Genomic DNA, 20,358 nt, shown 5'->3' with positions numbered 1-20,358 from the left:
CCCTCTGTTTGAGGCACCAGTCAGGCCCCCTGTGCCTGGGAGGGCTGTGCTGTAGTACCCCATCGCAAAAGTTCCTCATGGGGACCCGTGGTTGCCTGCATCTGAGCCTCGTTGTGGCTTCAGGGCTCACCTCTGTGGGGCCTCTGACTGTGCATCCCTCCCTGTCCCCAGAGCCCACGGTGGTGTTTGCCAAGGAGCAGTCGGCACACAGCGAGGTGAAGGCCACGGCCGGGGCCAGTGCCACGCTGAGCTGCGAGGTGGCCCAGGCTCAGACGCAGGTGACGTGGTACAAGGATGGCAAGAAGCTGAGCGGGAGCTCGAAAGTGCGCGTGGAGGCCACGGGCTGCACCCGGCGGCTGGTGCTGCAGCAGGCGGCGAAGGGGGACAGTGGGGAGTACAGCTGCGAGGCCGGGGGCCAGAGGGTCACCTTCCATCTGGATGTCACAGGTCAGTTGACGAAGCAAAAGTTTGAGCACTCTGGGAACAGGCCTGGAGATGTGTTTCAGTGTGTGTGCACGGGCAGCAGTCAGCAGCCTCATCAGGGCCTGTTCAGCCAGTTATTTGGTGTTGAGTAACAGATATCCCCCAAGCCTAGAGGCCTGGAAGAACAATTGTTACTGTCCGATTCTGTGGGTCAGGGCTCAGTGGGGGTGGCTCATCTCTGCTCATGTGGTTTGGTGGGGACAGAAGGAGCCAGCCTGACCTTATTCATGCCTCTGATATCCCAATTAGGATGGCTCCTAAGGGTGGGTCTGGTGGGGCTGACAGGTCTCTCTTTTCTGTGACGTTGGCTGGGCTCACTTCTCTTTCTGAGACCCGTTCTCTTCCGGTGGTATCTCACTCACAGGCCTTTTTCTCCATGTGGCCAGCCTGGCCTCCTTCCAACAGTGTCTGGGTTCCCTCAGAGAATGGTGGATACTATAGGGCTTGCTAATATCTATTCTCAGCCATCCCAGAATGTTACCCCCTTGTGTCCTGTTGTGCAAAGCCAAGTATAAGGCCTCTTGATTCCAAAGGGGGAGAAGTAGAGCAGTGGCTCCCTGAGGACCACATCCAATAGTCTCTCACAGGGACATCGCAGGGACTCAGGCTCTGTCTGTCTCTAATTCTTTGCCATCCTGAGTGTTTAACCGTTTTCATTCTAATGCCCATGGTCACGAGATGGCTTTCACAGCTCCAGCCAGCACATTCAAGATGGGAAGAATTTGCAAGGGATGTTTTTAAACAAAAACAAAAACTGCTGTGTAACAAATGATTACAAACTCAGTGGCTTAAAACAATGCCTATTGATTGGATCACAGTTCTGTAGGTAGGACGTCCGAGCATGGTGTGGCTGGATTTTCAGCTCAGGGTCTCAGAGGCTGGAATCCACATGCCATTGGTTGAGTCCTCTGGAAATCCTCTTCCAAGCTCATCTAAGTTGTTGGTGAATTCCATCCCTTGCGGGTCTGAATGTGAGGCTGTTTCCTGGCTGGCTGGCAGATGGAGGCCGCTTTTGGTCCTTGGCCATATGGTCCCTCCCTCTTCAGGCCAGCTGTGGAGAATCCCCCTGTGTCCAATCTTTGGCCAGAAAGAGCTCTTCCCCTTCAGGGCTCCCCTGATTAATTCAGGCCCACCTAGGGTCATCTCCCTTTTGATGAACTAAGAGCCAGCTGACCTGGGACCTAATTCTTTCTGCAGAATCGCTCACAGCAGTGTGCACATGGATTGATGCGTTTGGCGGGCTAGCTTGGAGAGACTGTGAATGCCCTGGGCAGGGAGCTTGGGGCATTTATGTCTAGCACTGGGTGTCACCTGTTGTCTCTTCTGTTTGGAAGGCAGGTGCTCTCCTTTCTGGGAGCCTGAAGCATGTTTTCCCACAGCCATGCCCTGCTCCAGGTAGCCTGGGAGGTGAGCCCCTGACCTTCCTGTCTTGTCAGTGGGATATCGGGACTGGAGGAGGTGGGTCTGTTGAGGGGGCTGTGTGGCAGGTTGGCCCATGCCCACATCAGGATGGTCACACCGTTCAAGGCTGGCTGTGGAGGGATCAGAGTATGGACAAGGTCAGATCTCACTCTTGCCTCTTAGTAGCTTGGTGACCTTGGGCAAGTTGTTAATGTCCTGTACCCCTGTAATTCACACCCATATGGGACTTCAGATCACTGTGGCCTTATGTGGAAATAGGGTCTCTGCAGATATCCTCACTTGATGATCTCTAGATGAGATGATCTGGATGAGGTGGGCCCTGAATCCAATGGGGTCCTTATAGAAAAAGGAAGGGGAGATTTGAGACACACACAGGGAGATGGCCATGTGACAACAGAGGCAGAGATGGGGTGATGTGGCCACAAGCCCAGGGATGCTTGACGCACCAGAAGCTGGAAGGGGAAGAAAGGACCCTCTTTGGAGCTCCAGGTGGAGCATGGCCCTGTAACGTCTTGATCTTGGGCTTCCGGCCTGCAGACCTGCAGAGGATAGGCACCTGTTGCCTTTAGCCTCCGTGTGTGGTCATTTGTTCCAGTCCCTCGGGCCTCCTGCAGCTTCCTCTGCGTTTCAGTGTTCTCATTTGTGAGGAGGGGGTGGTAATAGAGCTTCTAGAGCAGTGCTGAAGGACTGCCCCCTAAGCCCATCCCTGCTGCTCTGCAATGGCACGGGCACATCCTGCCACCTCCCTCCAAGGCAGTGTGGGTTCTGACCACTGGACGGGGTTCTGGGTATGAGGTAGGCAAGGGAAAGGGTCTGAGCTTGCTTGCTGGGCCAGAGGTCCAGGCAGCAGGCCCTCATGTTGGTCCTGGAGGAGGAACCCAAGTGTGTCGGGCTGGCAGGACAACAGGAGCTGTGCATGTGTCAGGGTGTCCAGAAAGCTCTGGGTGGCAGCAGCTGGCTGTGTCTGAGGATTGGGCAGGAGGCTGAGCAGGAACCATGTTGGATTATTAAGGCCAACCTTCTCAAGCCGTGTTTTTTCTTTGGAACACACCACTCTAAAGTGGGACCCAGAGACCTGTGTGTTCACAGGCCCACGCGGCTTTGTCAAGTTTATGCACAGCGAGGTGATGCTCTTACACCCGGGGCAGAGCTTCCTTGGGATGTATAGTGAGGGGCTGGAGGCCCATAGGCCTCCGGGCTTCACCCCAAACTGGTGGTCTTTGCATAGAGTTTTCTTTAAAATGAATTCTTTTTTAAAACATTTTTTATTGATTGATTTGAGAGAGAGGGAAAGGATGGGCGAAAGAGAGATTTGTTGTTCCACTTATTTATGCATTCACTGGTTGATGTTTGTATGTGTCCTGACCATGTGAGCAAAGGTTTTTTGTAGTCTCTCTCTTCCGTTCCATTGATCTGTGTATCTGCTTTTGTGCCAATACCACAGCACTGTTATGATTATTATAGCTTTGTAGTATAGTTTGAAATCAAGGAGTGTGATACCTCCAACTTTGTTCTTCTTCCTCATTCATGGTTGGCTACTCATAGTCTTTTGTGATTCCATATAAATTTTAGGATTCTAGTTCTGAAAAGAATGTCATTGGTATTTTGATAGGAATTGCATTGAATCTGCATGGTCATTTTAACAATATTAATCCTTCCTATCCATGAGTATGTCTTCAATTTCTTTCTTCAATGTCTTATAGTTTTCAGAGTACAGATCTTTCACCTCCTTGGTATTTATTCCTAGGCATTTTATTTATTTATTTATTTTTGATGCAGTTGTAAATGGGATTGGTTGCTTAATTTTTTTGTCTGATTGTATAGGAAAGTGATGGATATCTGTATATGAACTTTATATCCTGCTACTTTATTGAATTCTTTTATTAATTTTACTAGAGGCCCAGTGCATGAATTTGTGCATGGGTGGGGTCTATAGGCCTGGCCAGCGATTGCAGCCCATCAGGGCCGGGCCGGCCACAGTGAGGGACCGCGTGAGGTTGGCTGGCCGGGGAGGAGATGCTGTGGGAGGTTGGCTGTGGGAGTGCACTGACCACCAGGGAGCAGCTCCTGCATTGAGCGTATGCTCCCTGGTGGTCAGTGCACATCACAGCAACTGGTCGACCAGTTGTTCTGGTCATTTGGCCATAATGGTTGCTTAAGCTTTTATATATAGATTAACTTTTTTGTGGAATCTTTAGGTTTTCTATATATAGTACCATGTCACCTGCAAATCGTGACAGTTTTACTTCTTCCTTTCCAATTTGGGTGCCTTCTATTTCTTTTCTTTTTTCTTTAAATATATTTTATTAATTTTTTACAGAGAGGAAGGGAGAAGGAGAGTTAGAAACATCGATGAGAGAGAAACATCGATCAGCTGCCTCCTGCACACCCCCCACTGGAGATATGCCCACAACCAAGGTACATGCCCTTGACTAGAATCGAACCCGGGACCCTTTAGTCCACAGGCCGAAACTCTATCCACCGAGCCAAACCGGTCAGGGCTCTTTTCTTTTTTTTAATATATTTTCATTGATTTCAGAAAGGAAGGGAAAGGGAGAGACAGAAACATTAACGATGAAAGAGAACCATCGATCGGCTGCCTCCTGCATGCCCCCAACTGGGGATCGATACTGCAACACAGACATGCACCTTTGACCTGAATCGAACCCGGGATCATTTAGGCCGATGCTGTATCCACTGAGCCAAACCAGCTAGAGCTTTTATTTCTTTATCTTTTTGGATTGCTGTGGCTAGGACCTCAGTACTATCTGTACATATAAAAGGCTAATATGCTAAGTGTCCAGCAGTCTGGGTAATGACGTCATGTAGCAACGCCCGGCTTCCTCTCCCTAGCAACTAACTAGCCTCCTTGGAGTTTCTTCAGCCCAGGAACATGACTTGCTTTATAGTGGAAGCACTTTACTCTGTAACCAAATGTCTGTGAAGAGTTTTCATGTGCCTCATCTCATTTGATACTCACAGAAGTCCTGGAGTAGGTAGACTTGGTGGAATCTTATTTTCTTTTCATTAGCTGGAAAACAGAGATTTAGAAAGCTTAGAAACTTGACCCAATTGAAAAGAAGTAAGAAATGGTGGACCATGAAAATGACTTCAGGTTTTCTCACTGAGCAGAATATAGTCAAACACTGCTGCAGTTAAATATTTTACCCTTTGTTCTCCCTGTGTGATGTACAATAATAATCTGCTTCGTGTTGATATTTACTGCTGTGTTGATGACAGTTACCTGAAAGAGAAGTTTGGGTGCTTCACTGGGCTGGAAAAAGTTTAGCTAAGTTAGAAAGCAGGTCTAATTAAGCAAGTTTATTATCCTATCTAATAATAGAGAAACATGGTAATTAACTGTAACTTTGCTACCCTTCCCATTGGCTAATCAGCGAGATATGCAAATTAACTGCCAACCAAGATGGCGGCCAGCAGCCAGGCAGCTGAAGCGAACAGGAGGCTTGCTTGCTCCAGTGATGGAGGAAGCCAAGGTTCCCCGCCTGCCGCTGCCGGCCTCTGAGCTGCAGTCTAAGAAACAATGTTGCAATTATAGGAGGTAAATAAATTCCAGAAACCTGCTTCCAGCCGTCAGAGCTGGAGCTAGCAGGACCGCAACAGTGTTACAGTTATAGAACCCAAACAAACCCAGATTCCTGCTTTCAGCAGCTGAGGTCTCAGAGCTGGAGCCGAGCCTCAGAGTTAAAGCCGGCTCTCAGCTCCAGTGACAGCCATAGAAGGTAAATAAATCCAAGAATAAAAAAAAAAGAATAAAAGGAGAGGTTGGGAGCTTCAGTCACCCGCCAGCCTGAAAACGGCCCTTAGCCCCTCACCCAGACTGGCCAGGCACCCCAGTGGGGACCCCCACCCTGAAGGGGGTGTGACCAGCTTCAAACAGCCATCATCCCCTCATCCAGGCTGGCCAGGCACCCCAGTGGGGACCCCCACCCTGAAGGGGGTGTGACCAGCTGCAAACAGCCATCATCCCCTCATCCAGGCTGGCCAGGCACCCCAGTGGGGATGCACACCCTGAAGGGGGTGTGACCAGCTTCAAACAGCCATCATCCCCTCATCCAGGCTGGCCAGGCACCCAAGCGGGACCCCCACTCTGATCCGGGACACCATTCAGGGCAAACCAGCCAGCCCCCACCCATGCACCAGGCCTCTATCCTATATAGTAAAAGGGTAATATGCAAACTGACCCTAACAGCAGAAGGACTGGGAATGACTGGTCACTATGACACACACTGACCACCAGGGGGCAGACGCTCAATGCAGGAGCTGCCCCCTGGTGGTCAGGGCGCTCTCACATGGGAGGAGCTCTGCTCAGCCACAAGCCAGGCTGATGGCTGCCAGTACAGCAGTGGTGGTGGGAGCCTCTCCTACCTCCTCAGCAGTGCTAAGGATGTCCGACTGCAGCTTAGGTCTGCTCCCTGCTGGCAAGTGGGCATCCCCCGAGGGCTGCCGGGCTGCCAGAGGGATGTCTGATTGCCATCTTAGGCCCAATCCCCAGGGGAGCGGGCCTAAGCCAGCAGGTGGTCATCCCCTGAGGGGTCCCAGACTGCAAGAGGGCACAGGTTGGGCTGAGGGACCCCTCTTCCCCGCCCCCCCCCGAGTGCACAAATTTTTGTGCACTGGGCCTCTAGTATATTTATAAAAGGCTCAGTTGACTCGTGCAGGAGCGATACATATAAAGTTCTTGCTGGAGCCAATCGCATGTGTGTGTTTCCATCTGTCATTGTTGATTATGAATTTGGTTGACATTTCTATTATAGAGAAAGGGCAAATAGCGATATTAAAATATTTCTTCTAATTAATTTCCTTTCAATGTGCATGAATTCGTGCACTGGGCTACTAGTATTGAATAATAGTGGTGAGAGTGGGCATCCATGTCTTGTTCCTGATCTTAGAGGAAGAGTTTTTAGGTTTTCATCATTGAGTGTGATGTTAGCTGTGGGTTTATCAGGCCTTTATTAAGCTGAGGTAAGTTTCTCCTATACGCACTTTGTTGAGAGTATTTTGTTTGTTAATCCTCACCCGAGGATATTTTTTCACTGTGGCTAGAACTTCCAGTACTATGTTGAATAAGAGTGCTGAAAGTGGACATTGCTGTCTTGTTTCTGTTCTTAGGGGAAATGCTTTTAGTTTTTGCCCATTGAATATGATTTTGGCTGTAGGTTTGTCATATAGGGCCTTTATTATGTTGAGGTATGACCCCTCTACTCCACTTTGCTGAGAGTTTTTATCAAAAAAGGGTGTTGGATTTTGTTGAATGCTTTTTCTATGTCAGTTGACATGATCATGTGATTTTTGTCTTTCACTGTTTATGTGATGTATCACATTTATTGATTTGTGAATGTTGTACCAGATTTGCATTCCTGGAATTAATCCTACATCCTCATGATGTGTGATCTTTTTTAATATATTGCTGGATCTGATTTGCTAATATTTTGTTGAGGATTTTAGCATCTATGTTCATTAGGGATATTGGCCTGTAATTCTCTTTATTTGTAGTGTCTTTATATGATTGTAGTATTAGGATAATGCTGGCCTCATAAAAAGTGCTTGCAAGTGTTCCTTCCTCTTGGATTTTTTGGAATAGTTTGAGGAGTATAGGTGTTAGTTCTTCTTTGAATGTTTGGTAAAATTCCCCTGTGAAGCCATCTGGATAAAGCTTTTGTTTGCTGGGAGTTTTTTGATGACAGTTTCTATTTCATCAGTTGTTATTGGTCTCTTGAGGTTTTCTGATTCTTCCTGATTCAGATTTGTAAGATTGTATTTTTCTAGGAATTTGTCAATGTCATCGAGATTTTCCAGCTTGTTGGCATATAGTTGTTTAATCCTTTGTATTTCTGTAGTGTTAGTTGTTACTTTTCCACTTTCTGTTCTGATTTTATTTATTTGTGAACTGAGAAGATGTTTGATTCCAATCTTCTTGAAGTTGTAGAGACTTATTTTGTGTCCTAATCTGTGGACTGTCTTTGAGAATGACCTGTGTGCACTTGAGAAGCATGTATATTCTGCAGCTTTGGGGTGAAATGTTCTGTAAGTGTTAATTAATTACATCTGATCTAGTGTGTCATTTAGGATCCCTGTTTCCTTGTTGATTTTTTTGTCTAGAAGATCTATCCAGTGATGTCAGTGGGGTGTTAAAGTCCCCTACTATGATTATATTGTTGTTGATCTCTCCCTTAAAGTCCTCAAGAAGTTTATACACACACACACACACACACACACACACACACACACGTATTCTATATTGGGTGGCATATATGTTTACCAGGGTTATGTCCTCTTGTATCAATCCCTTCACTATTATGTAGTGACCTTCATTATCTTTTGCTATGACCTTCATTTTGAAGTCTATTTCTTCATGTATGAGTATTGCTATCCCAGCCTTTTCTTCCATTTCCATTTGCATGGAAAATTTTTTTTCCATTCCTCCACTTTCATTCTGTATGAGTCTTTGATTCTGAGGTGAGTCTCTTGTAGACAGAATATAATGGGTCATGTTTTCTTATCCAGTCAGCTACCCTATGTCTTTTGATTGGAGCATTTAAGTGATTTACATTTAAGGTTATTATTGATAGGTACTTATTTATTGTTATTTTTATTCTTTATGTCTGCATCCCTCTCTTTCTATTTCTTTTTCTTACACCACTTCCTTTAGCAATTATTGCAGTGCTGGTTTGGTAGTGATAAACAACTTTAGCCTTGTTTTGTCTGAGAAGTTCTTTATTTCACCTTCAATTTTGAATGATAGCCTTGCTGGATAGAGTAGTCTTGGATTCAGACACTTGCTTTGTAATACAGTAGGTCCTCGGGTTATGTTGGAGATCTGTTCCTATGGCGCCACATAACATGATTTTCGCTGTGAGTCGGAACCCACTTACATAAGTACCTACGTCACTCACATGGAGCATATACACAGTAGTAATGTAGTGAAACAGTAAAAAAAATTTAAAAGAAAGATAACAATTCCTGACCTTTACTAGTGTTAAATAAATAATAAAAAACATAAAGCACATATGTACATATGTTGAAATGACAGAACTTTCTTTTTCTTTTTATAAATAAATGGGAGATGACGACGTAACCACAAAACAACGTACGTCAAGTCTGACATAACCCGAGGACGGTCTGTACTTTGTATACTTCATGGTCTGAAGTGTTTACTGACAGTCTAATGGGAGCTCCCTTTTAGGTATTTTTCTGTCTCTCTCTTGATGCCTTTTAGGTTCTCTCTTTGCCTTTAACATTTACCATTTTATTTTTAAATATGTTTTTATTGATTTCAGAGAGGAAGGGAAAGAAAGAGAGAGAGAGAGAGAATCATTGATTGGCTGCTTCCTGCACGCCCCATGCTGGGGATGGAGCTCGCAACCCAGGCATGTGCCTTGACCGGGAATTGAACCCTGACGTCCTGGTTCATAGGTTGATGCTCAACCACTGAGCCATGCTGGTCAGGCAATGTTTGCCATTTTAATTATGATGTGTCAAGATGTGGGTTCTTTTGGGTTCATCTTGATTGGGACTCTGTGTGTTTCCTGAACTTGAGTGACTTTTTCTTTCACCAGGTTAGTGAAATTTTCTGTCATTATTTCTTCAAACAGGTACTCTATTACCTGCTCAGATTCTTCATCTTCTGGAACCCCTATGATACAGAAGTTGTTATATTTCATATTGTTACAAAGATCCCTTAAATGATCTTTCTTTTTAATTTTTTTTTGCTGATTGCTTCTCTGATTGGGTGTTGTTGTTTTTTGTTTTTGTTTTTTTACCTTGTCTTCTAATTTGCTGATTTCTTTTCAGTTTCTTCTAATCTACTGTTGATTGCTTCCAGGGTGTTTTTTACTTCAGCTATGTCATTCTTCATTTCTGATTGATTCTTATTCATGATATCTATATCTGTTTTCATGCTGATATTTTGCACTGAGTTCCTTATAGTTCTCACTGAGTTGTCTGAGAATCTTTATAAACATTACTTTAAACTCTATATCTGATAAATTGCTTGCCTCCATTTCATTTAGCTCTTTTTCTGGAGATTCTTCCTGTTCTTTCATTTGGGGCCTGTTTCTTTGTTTCCCCCCTCTTTTTTTTCTGTTTCTTTGTGTTTGTTTCTGTGTGTTGAAGAAAACTCCTATGCCTCCAGTGGGACCGAGTGGTGTAAACTTCTTGATCTTCTGAGCTGTGTGCTGTGGGTTTTCCTGTTGAATTTGGGTCTTGATTTCTGTTGTTCCATTTGTGGATGAGTTCAGCCCTCAGGCTTACTGACTGTGAGTCCCAACCCCAACCTCATTGTGCCAACTGTTATGCAGGTACTGACAGAATGAAACAAGACCAAACCAAAAAGAACATGAAGAAGACAACAAAAACTAAAAAGCAAACAAACAAACATAAAAGCAAAACACCAACAATAATGAAAACAACAGCCTCAACCAAAAGACTGAAAAGCAAGCAAGCACACAACATCAGGCACACTAACAAAGACCTGAAGAATTAAAGGAGGAAAGAAAAATACTAAAATAAATTTTAAAAAGAGAATATGAAAGCAAAGAAGGAAGAGACCAGAAATAGTGTAAGTATCAAAATAAAAGGTAGAAAATAATATAATCATAATTTTAAAAAGTAATAATACTAAATAAAATGAGATATAGAATAGAAAAAGAAGATGGGAAAAGAGGAAAGAGAAGAATAAATAATTGAATTAAATGTAAGAACAAAAAGTAGAGAGAATGAGAAAGAAAAAAATACTTGGTTAAAATAAAAGATAGCAATTAGAGACTATGAGAAAAAAGAGAGAAGAGAGAGAAAGAAAATCCAAACCAAATCAACCCTCCCCCCCCAACCACCACCACCAAAGAAAAACACAAACAAAAAACTTTGAGTCTGCTATTTGTGGAGCTCGCTGGGTTTTGCTGTGATGCTGTTGTATCTGGCCCCTTGGTGTGTGAGTCCCAGGCCTCCTGGGCAGTTCTCTGGTGCTGGCCAATGTGAGTCACTGTCTCTCCCTAGCCCTAGGCAGCCTGGCTGAAGCCTCGTGGGTCCCCAAGTATTCCGGTGGGTGGGGCCTCCATAGTCCAGAGGCTGGGTCTGCTCGGACTTGCCCCTTGAATATACTTGTTCTGGGCTGCTTTCCCTTCTCCCATGGACCTAGGCTTGGTGGGGTATCTGGTCCAGGTCAGGATGTTTTTAACAGATTTGCCTTGGGGGTGGTGCCCATAGCTTGTCGGTGGGATAGGCGACTCTTCCTCTCCTCCCAATGCCTTAGCTCTCCCTGGATTGCTGGTACCCCCTTGTTGCCACCTCTAGCAGTTGGGATTTAAACAAAGCACACACAAAAAACAAAATAGAACAAAAAAATCACTCTGCCCCACTTGGCTGTCTAATCTTTCAGCAAGGCCTGCTCTCACTGGGCGGGGCTTCTGCTCAGGCTCCCACCTGGCCAGAGATGTTCGAGTCCTCTATGCCACCAGGCCCAGCTGCTGGGGCACAGATTTCTAGCCCAGAGCTGTTCCACAGGTGGGGGAAAGGGTGGCTCCTCTTCATTTGAGATTGGGAGAATTGAGCCTTTTTCCCGGGACACTCAGATTGGCCCCCATCCTGCTCTTTGGGGAAAGTTCTTTCAGAGAATAATTGACTCTTCAGATTCACTGCTGGGTGGTCTGCTCAGGCCCCTCTCCTGGTCTAGAGTTCTGCTGAGCTGCCCTTCCCACAGACACCAATCCGGTGAGCTTTCCAGGCTGTATTATAACTCATTACTCACTTTTTGTCTGGGATAGGGTGGTCTGAGTTACCCTGGTGGACTGAATTCCTACTTATTCCCACTGCCTGATGCTTTGTGGGCTCCCCTTACCTTCTCTGTTGCTTTGGTTTGGGAATCCCTGTGTGTGATTGAAACTCTGCTCTCCTAGGAGGCAGGAGCTGCTCTGCCACACCTTCCCTCCAGCTTTCCAGCCAAGGTGCTTAGCTGTGCACATTGGCTCACCCACACCATGTCTTATCCTGTCCTCCCTCCGTAGTTCACACTCACAGTATTTTTTCAGGTGGTTTTTCAAGTTGAATGTTCTTCAGATTAGCCTGCTACAAGTCCAGTCTGGTGTTGAGAGCAAGCAGATAGAATTTCCTTAGACTGCAGCCATTTTTCTTCCCCCAATCATTTCTTCATATCTACCTACCTACCTACCTACCTACCTGTCATCTATCATCTATCATCACCTTTAATTTTTTTAGTAGTTACTCTAGGAGTACAATTAATAACTTTATAATAATCAAGTTTGAAATGACATCATCTTAGTTTCAATAAAAACTCTGTGTCTCACCCCTGTTTTATTTTCTTCTTGTCCCATTATGTTTCATACATTGTGTGTTAATTAACTTTATAGATTTATAATTATTGTTTTTGCATTTCTATTTTAAGTCATATAGAAAAAAAAAGAGTTACAAATCAAAAATGCTACAATACTGGCGTTTATATTTATCTATCTAGCTACATTTGCTGATGTTCTTTATCTTTTCACATGCTTTCAAGTTACTGTCTTGTGTCTTTTTATTTTGTCTTGAAGGACTTTTTTTTTTTTTTTTTTTTTTTAGCATGTCTTGTGGGAAAGGTCTAATAGCAACAAAGCGCTCAGTTTTTGTTTATTTGGGAATATATTAAGTACTCCTTTTTTTGAAGAGCAGCTTTACCAGGTATAAAATTCTTGGTTGGTAGTTTTTTCTTTCAGCTTTTTAAATATGTCATCCTACTGCCTTCTGACCTGTCTGGTTTCTGAAGTAAAATCAGCTATTAATTTTAGTGAGGAATTCTTGTTTTTGATGAGTTGCTTCTCTGTTGCTGCTTTCAAAATTCTCATTATTTTTTGGCTTTTGACAGTTTGAGTACATATGTCTGTGTAGATCTCTTTTAGTTTACTTATTTCTTTTTTTTAATGGAACGCTTCATGAATTTTGTGTGTCATTCTTGTGCAGGGGCCATGCTAATCTTCTTTGTATCATTCCTTATTATGGTTATTATTTTTTATTTTATTATTGTTATTATTATTTTTAGTATATGTGCTGCTGAAATGAGCACTCTTTTAGTTTATTTTGCTTGGGGTTTGTTGAGGTTTTTTGGATTTGTAGATTCATGTCTTTCATCAAACTTTGGAAGTTTTAAAATAAGTATTTCTTAAATATTCTCTGTACCCCTTTCTCTTCTCCTGATGGACTCCCATTATGCATATGATGGTTCAAATCAATGTTGTCCCATAGGTATCTGAACCTCTGTTTTTCTTTATCTTTTTCTTTCTGCTTCTCAGACTGGATAAACAATAAATCAGATGTAGAATTACAGAACAGAGATTACTGAACTAGAATATATACCTGAGGAAATTACTCAAAATGAATCATAGATAGATTAAAAATAAGAGATATTGATAAACTTGGGAAAGAGCAGCAGAAGATCACACATATGTCTAAAAGGACGTCTATGGCCCTGCCAGTGTGACTCAGTGTTGAGCATCGACTTATGAACCAGAAGGTCACAGGTTTGATTCCTGGCCAGGGCACATGCAGGTTGCAGGCTTGATCCCTAGTGTGGGACTTGCAGGAGGCTACCAGTCAATGATTCTTTCTCATCATTGATGTTTCTATCCCCCTCTTCCTCTTCCTTCCTTTCTGAAATCAATAAAAATACATTCTTTAAAATAAATAAATAAATAAATAAATAAATAAATAAATAAATATATAAATAAAAGGACTTCTGTGAGAGACTACAGAGAATGGGGAAGATGAAATAATAAAAGAAACCATGCATAGAACATTTAGAAATTGTAAAGTATATTAATTTTTAAATTCAGAACTCACAAGAAAAAAATGGGAAATGTAAAGAAAACAGATTCATAAAAAAAAAGAAAAAAAGAAAACACGTTCACAGCTGGACACGTCATAGTGAATCACAGAAGACCAAAATCTAAGCGGAGATCTTAAAAATCACCAGAGAGAAGAAAAAGATTTATGGAACAGCAGTAATCCTTTCTGCCAATTTCTTAATTGCAATAAAAACACAGAAAATATTCTCTAAAGTATTGAGGGAAAGTAACCATTGACCTAGAATTCTGTATCCAGCTAAACTATCATTCATAAGGGAGGATTAAATAAAGACAAAGAAAGTAGTTAGAATTTATCATTTCCGAAAGCTTGCTGAAAGAATTACCAGAGGATATCCTCCTATATAATAAAAGCCTATTATGCTAAGTGTCTGGTCGTCCATTCAACCAATCAAAGCATAATATGCTAATGATATGCTAAGTTCGCTCAACTGCTTGCTATGATGTCTACTGACCACCAGAGGGAAGATGCTCCAACTGGTAGGGGAGCTTGCTGCTGGGGTCTGGCTGATTTGGACTGAGCGAGATAGGCCCGACATGCCCTGGAGCCCTCCTGTGGTCCCTCCCTGGCTGGCCAACCTCCTGTGTTCCTCTCCGGCCCTGATTATGCACCGGTGGGGTCCCTCAGCCTGGCCTGCACCCTATCGCAATCCAGGACCCCTCAAGGGATGTCAGAGAGTTGGTTTTGGCCGGATCCCGAAGGCCAGGCCAAGGGACCCCACTGGTGCACAAATTCGTGCACTAGGCCCCTAGAACTTTATAAAAAACAAAATGGGTCTTAAAATAATGTGATATGAAGTAAAGGAAGTAAGTTAGTGAAAAACAACATCTGATTCCAAGGTTAGGCTTTGATTACACTAATGGTGATTGGTGTGCTAGAAGCTGCACACTATGTTAGCATCGTTTCTATCAGTGCTTGTATGACTAGAATATTGTCTGTTCTTGGTGTCATTACATAATAAATTCTCCCTGAAAATACTTATGCTTTGATGTTGAATCCACAAAGTATGCTTTCCTTTGTAAGGATAATTATGAAATCACAGTTGATAAATAGATGCCAGAACCTCAATTGTAACATACACCATCCTAAAAATTATTGAACTGGAAGGCTTCAGATTCTGAGAACTAATCTGTCCTTTGCCTTATGCATCTTCTAAGTGTGAAGTTGCTTGAGTTAAATAAGAAAATGGGCATTATGGTTTTGAGATCCAGAGGTGGGCCCTTAATCAGTTCTAGACATTTGATTGTCTCTGACCTTGTGTATCCCTTCCTCCCCCCAGAGTCTGCAGCCATGTTTGCCAAGGAACAGCTATCACACAGGGAGGTGCAGATTGAGGTGGGGGCCAGTGCCATGCTGAGTTGTGAGTGGCCCAGGCCCAGATGGAGGTGATGTAGCATAAGGGTGGGAAGAAACTGAATGGGAGCTCTAAAGTGCATGTGGAGTCCATGGGCTGCACCAGGCGACTTTGTGCTGTAACATGTGGGGAAGGCAGGGGGCCAGAGGGTCTCCTTCTACCTGGACATCACAGATAGGTTCCTTAAGGTCTCTCATATGTTCCTTAGGTTAATTGTTCTCATAAAGTTTTCCATGTAGTAGCTAGGTGGCTATTAATTACACGCTAAGGGATGGCTTTTATGAAGTGCTTCTTGTTTTTTTACTTGTGTAAACTTTGCAACAACCTTGTGAGGAGGAACTCCTATTATTCCCATTTAAGATAAGGCACAAGAAAATTACATAATTTTCCAAAGTTCACACAGACAGAAAATTGCAGATCTAAGACTTGGGCCCAATATTTCGAGATTATTATTTTTTTCCTCCTGCAGAACCGTGTCATCAGCATTTATTTTAGAAAATCTACTGGTGTTCTAAAATTTTTACTTGTGTAAAAAAATTACTTGTTTTCAATCCTGAGTGCTATTTTCTCTGGATATAAAATTATAGTTAGTCAGTTGCATATATATATATATATATATATATATATATATATATTAAAGAGAGCATTCTATTATCTTCTGGATTCCATATTTTCTTTTTTATTGCATTTATTGCAGTGACATTGATTAATAGAATTATATAGGTTTTAAGTGTACAATTCTATAATACATCATCTGTATATTGTATTGTGTGTTCATCACCCAAAGGGAAGTCTCCTTCCATCACCATTTATCGTCTCATTTACCCTCTTCTACCTGTCCTGTCCTTTCCTCTGGTAATCACCATACTGTTGTCTGTGTTGATGGAGGTTTTTTTGTGCTGTTTAATCCCTTCACCTATTTCACCCAGCCCCCAACACCCCTCTCCTCTGATAGATGTCAGTCTGGTCTTTGTATCTATGAGTCTGTTTCAATTTTGTTTGTTTGTTTTGTTCATTAACTCATACAGTATGTGTCTATCTCTGACTATCTTATATCTCTGAGCATATTACTCTTCAGGTCCATCACTAAAGATAGGTTTCTTTCTTTTAAAAAAAAATATATTTTATTGATTTTTTTACAGACAGGAAGGGAGAGAGATAGAGAGTTAGAAACATCGATGAGAAAGAAACATCGATCAGCTGCCTCCTGCACACTCCCTACTGGGGATGTGCCCGCATCCAAGGTACATGCCCTTGACCAGACTCGAACGTGGGACCCTTGAGTCCGCAGGCTGATGCTCTATCCACTGAGCAAAACCGGTTAGGGCGGTTTCTTTCTTTTTTTTATGATTGAGTATCATTCCATTGTGTAAATCTCCTACAGCTTTTTTATCCACTCATCTACTGATGGGCACCTGGGCTGCTTCCAAATCTTGGCTATTGTAAATAATGCTGCAGTGAACATAGGAGTGCATATATTATTTTGAATTAGTGTTATGAGTTTCTTTGGATATATTCCCAGAAGTAGAATCACTGAGTCAGAAGGCAGTTCCATTTTTCATTTTTTGAGGAACTTCCATAGTGGCCACACCAGTCTGCATTCCCACCAACAGCTAACAAGGGTTCCTGTTTCTCCATACCTTCCTTGCTGTTGGTTGATTTATTAATAATAGTAATTTTGACAGGTGTGAGGTGATATCTCATTGTGGTTTTAATTTTATTTCTCTGAGGATTAGTGATGCTGAGCATCGTTTCATATGTATATCCTCTTTGGAGAAATGTCTATTCAAGTACTTTGCCCATTTTTTTATTGGATTGTTTGTGTTTCTGGTGGTGAGTTGTATCAGATCTTTATAAATGTTGGATATTAACCCCTTATCAGATGTATCATTTGTGAATGTTCTCTCATTCAGTGGTCAGTCTTTTCATTTTGTTTATTGTTCCTTTTCTGTGCAAAACCTTTTCAGTTTGAGTAGTCGCATTTGTTTATTTTGTTGTTGTTGCTCTTGCCCAAGGAGATATATCAGAAAAAATATTACTAAGTGCAGCCCTGGCTGGTTTGGATCAGCGGTTAGAGCGTTGTCCCATAGACCGAAGGGTTGCAGATTCGATTCCTGGTCAAGGGCACATGCCTCGGTTTAAGGCTTGACCCCACCACCCCAGTCAGAGTGCGTTCCAAGGCAACCAATTGATGTGTCTCTCTCACATTGATGTTTCTCTCTCCCTCTCTCTCCTCCGCTACTCTCTCTCTTTCTCTCTCTCTCTAAAAAAAAAAAAAAAAAAAAAGCAATGGAAAAAATATTCTTGGGATATTTTTCACAGGAACCCTTGTGAGCTGTTGGTGGGAATGCAGATTTAAAATAATAATGATAATAATAACAATAATAAAATATTACTAAGTGCAATGTCAGAGAGTTTACTGCCTGTTTTTTCCTCAGAGTTTTATGGCTTTAGGTCTTACATTTAAGTCTTTAATCTATTTTGACTTTATTCTTCAGTATGGTGTAAGCAGGTACTCTAGTTTCATTTTTTTGCATGTATCTGTGCAATTTTACTAACACCATTTATTGAATAGATTGTCTTTACCCCATTGTATGTTCTAGCCTCCTTTGTCAAATATTGACAATAAAGACATGGGTTTATTTCTGGACTCTGTATTCTGTTTTGTATGTCTGCTTTTATGCCAGTACCATTGATTACTGTGTCCTTGTAATATAGTTTGATATCAGGTGGTATGATTCCTCCAATTTTGTTCTTTCTCAAGATTGTGGTGGCTCTTCAGGATTGTGGTTCTATATAAATTTTTGGAATATTTGTTCTAATTCTATGAAATGTGTCATTGATATCTTGATAGGGATTGTGCTGAATCTATAGATTGGTTTGGACATTTTAATACTTTTAATTCTTCCTATCCATGAACATGGTATATGCTTGTATTTATTTGTGTCTTCTTCAATTTCATTCTTCAGTGTCTTATGATTTTCTGAATATAGGCTTTTTACATCCTAGGTTAAATTTATTCTTAAGAATTTTATTTTTGATGCAATTATAAATGGAATTATTTACTTAGTTTCTCTTTCTGATAGTTCATTATTGGTGTATAAAAATGCAACTGATTCCTGGATGTTTATTTTGTACTCTGTTACTTTGCTAAATTCATTTATAGGTTCCAGTAATTTTTTTTAATGGAATCTTTAGGGTTCTCTATATACAGTGTCATGTCATCTGCAAATAATGACAGCTTTACTTCTTTTTTTAAAAATTGGATGCCTTTTATTTATTTTTCTTTTCTGATTGCTGTGGCTAAGACTTCCAGTACTATGTTGAATAAGAATGGTAAATCTATTTCCTGATGCAATGCTTTTAGTTTTGCCCTTTGACTATGATGTTGCCTGTGGTTTTGTCATAAACAGTCTTCATTATGTTGATATATGTTTCTTCTATTCCCATAATGCTGAGAATTTTTATCATAAATGGGTGCTGAATTTTAATATGATCATGTGATTTTAAAAATTTTGTTTATGTGTTGTATCACATTGGTAAATTTTTGGATATTGTACCAGCATTGTATCCCTGGAATAAATTCCACTTGGTCGTGGTGTCTGATCTTTTTAATGTATTGCTAGATCTGGTTTGCTAATATTTTGTTGAGGATTTTAGCATCTGTGTTCATTAGGGATATTGGCATCAATTTTCTTTCTTTTAAGTGTCTCTGGTATTGGAGTTAGGATAATGCTGGCCTCATATAATGAGCTTGGGAGTCTTCCCTCCTCTTGACAATTTTTAAATAGTTTGAAGATAGGTGTTAGTTCTTTGAATGTTTGGTAAAATTCACCTGTGAAGCCATCCTGTTCCAGACTTTGTTTGTTGGGGATTTTTTTATTATTCCTTCAATTTCATCAGTTGTAATCAGTCTATTCAGATTTTTTTAGTCTTATTCAGTTTTGGGAGATTGTATGTTTCTAGGATTGTATGTTTTTATCCATTTTGTCCCGATTGTCCAGTTTGTTGACATGTAGTTGTTTGTAGTATTTTCTTACAATCCTTTGTATGTCTGTGGTGTCAGTTGTTACTTTTCTTTCATTTATGACTTTATTTATTTGCTTTCTCTCTTTTTTTCTTGATGAGTCTGTTTAAAGATTTTTCAATCTTGTTTATCTTTTTAAGAAACCAGCTCTTGGCTTCATTGATCTTTTGTATTGTTGTTTTTAGACTCTATTTTGTTTATTTCTGTTCTGGTCTTTTTTTAATCCTCACCCAAGGATATATTTTCCATTGATTTCTAGACAAAGTGGAAGGTGGGGGGGGGGGGGGGAGAGAGAGAGAGAGAGAGAGACAGAGAGAGAGAGAGAGAGAGAGAGAGGAATATCGATGTGAGAGAGACATATTAATTGGTTGCCTCTTGCACATGCCCCGGGGGCAGGGATAGAATCTGCAATCTAGGTATGTGCGTTTGACCGGGAACCGAACCCTCAACCCTTCGGTGTACAGGTTTAACCACTGAGCAGTGCCGATGAGGGCTGCTTTGATCTTTATTATTTCCTTCCTTCTTCTTACTTTTGCCTTTGTTTGATGTTCTTTTTGTAGTTTTTTTAAATGTAATGATAGATTGTTTATATGAGATTTTGTTTTGTTTGTTTCTTGAGGTAGGCCTGTAATGCTATGAAGTTCCCTCTTAGGACTTTTTTCTCTGTCTCATAGATTTGGGGTTGTTGTGTTTTCATTTTCATTTGTTTCAAGTTATCTTCTAATTTCTTCCTTAATCTCATTGTTAACCCATTCATTGTTTAGTAACATGTTATTTAGCCTCTAAGTGTTTGTGTGTATTTCACTTTTTTCTTGTGGTTGATTTCTAGTTTCATAGCATTTTGGTTAGAGAAGATACTTGATATGATTTCAATCTTCTTAAACTTACTAGGACTTATTTTGATTCCTAACATGTGGTTTATCCCAGAAAATGTTCCGTGTGCACTTTTCAAAGAATGTATATTTTGCTGCTTTGGGATGAAATGCTCTGAAGATATCAATTAAATCCATCTGATCTAGTGTGTCATTTAAGGCCACTATTTCCTTCTTGATTTTATGTTTAGAAGATCTATCCATTGATATCCAATGGATTGTTAAAATTCCTTACTATGACTGTATTACTGTTAATCTCTTCCTTTATGTCTGAGATTTGCTTTATATATTTAGGTGCTCCTATGTTGGGTGCATAAATATTTATAAGG

The 20,358-nt window shown here is 41.5% G+C and overlaps 1 protein-coding gene across 1 annotated transcript in view; it reads left to right on the top strand.

Moving 5' to 3' along the window:
• Nucleotides 1–20,358, top strand: part of OBSCN (obscurin, cytoskeletal calmodulin and titin-interacting RhoGEF) — a gene marked incomplete at its 5' end in the record, with an annotated part of 152,916 nt that overhangs the window by 6,264 nt on the left and 126,294 nt on the right.

This window comes from Myotis nattereri (genome assembly GCF_964212035.1).
Source record: "Myotis nattereri genome assembly, chromosome: 5".
Lineage (NCBI taxonomy): Eukaryota > Metazoa > Chordata > Mammalia > Chiroptera > Vespertilionidae > Myotis > Myotis nattereri.
Note: the sequence above shows the minus strand (reverse complement) of the source record. Positions and strands in the feature narration are given on the sequence as shown.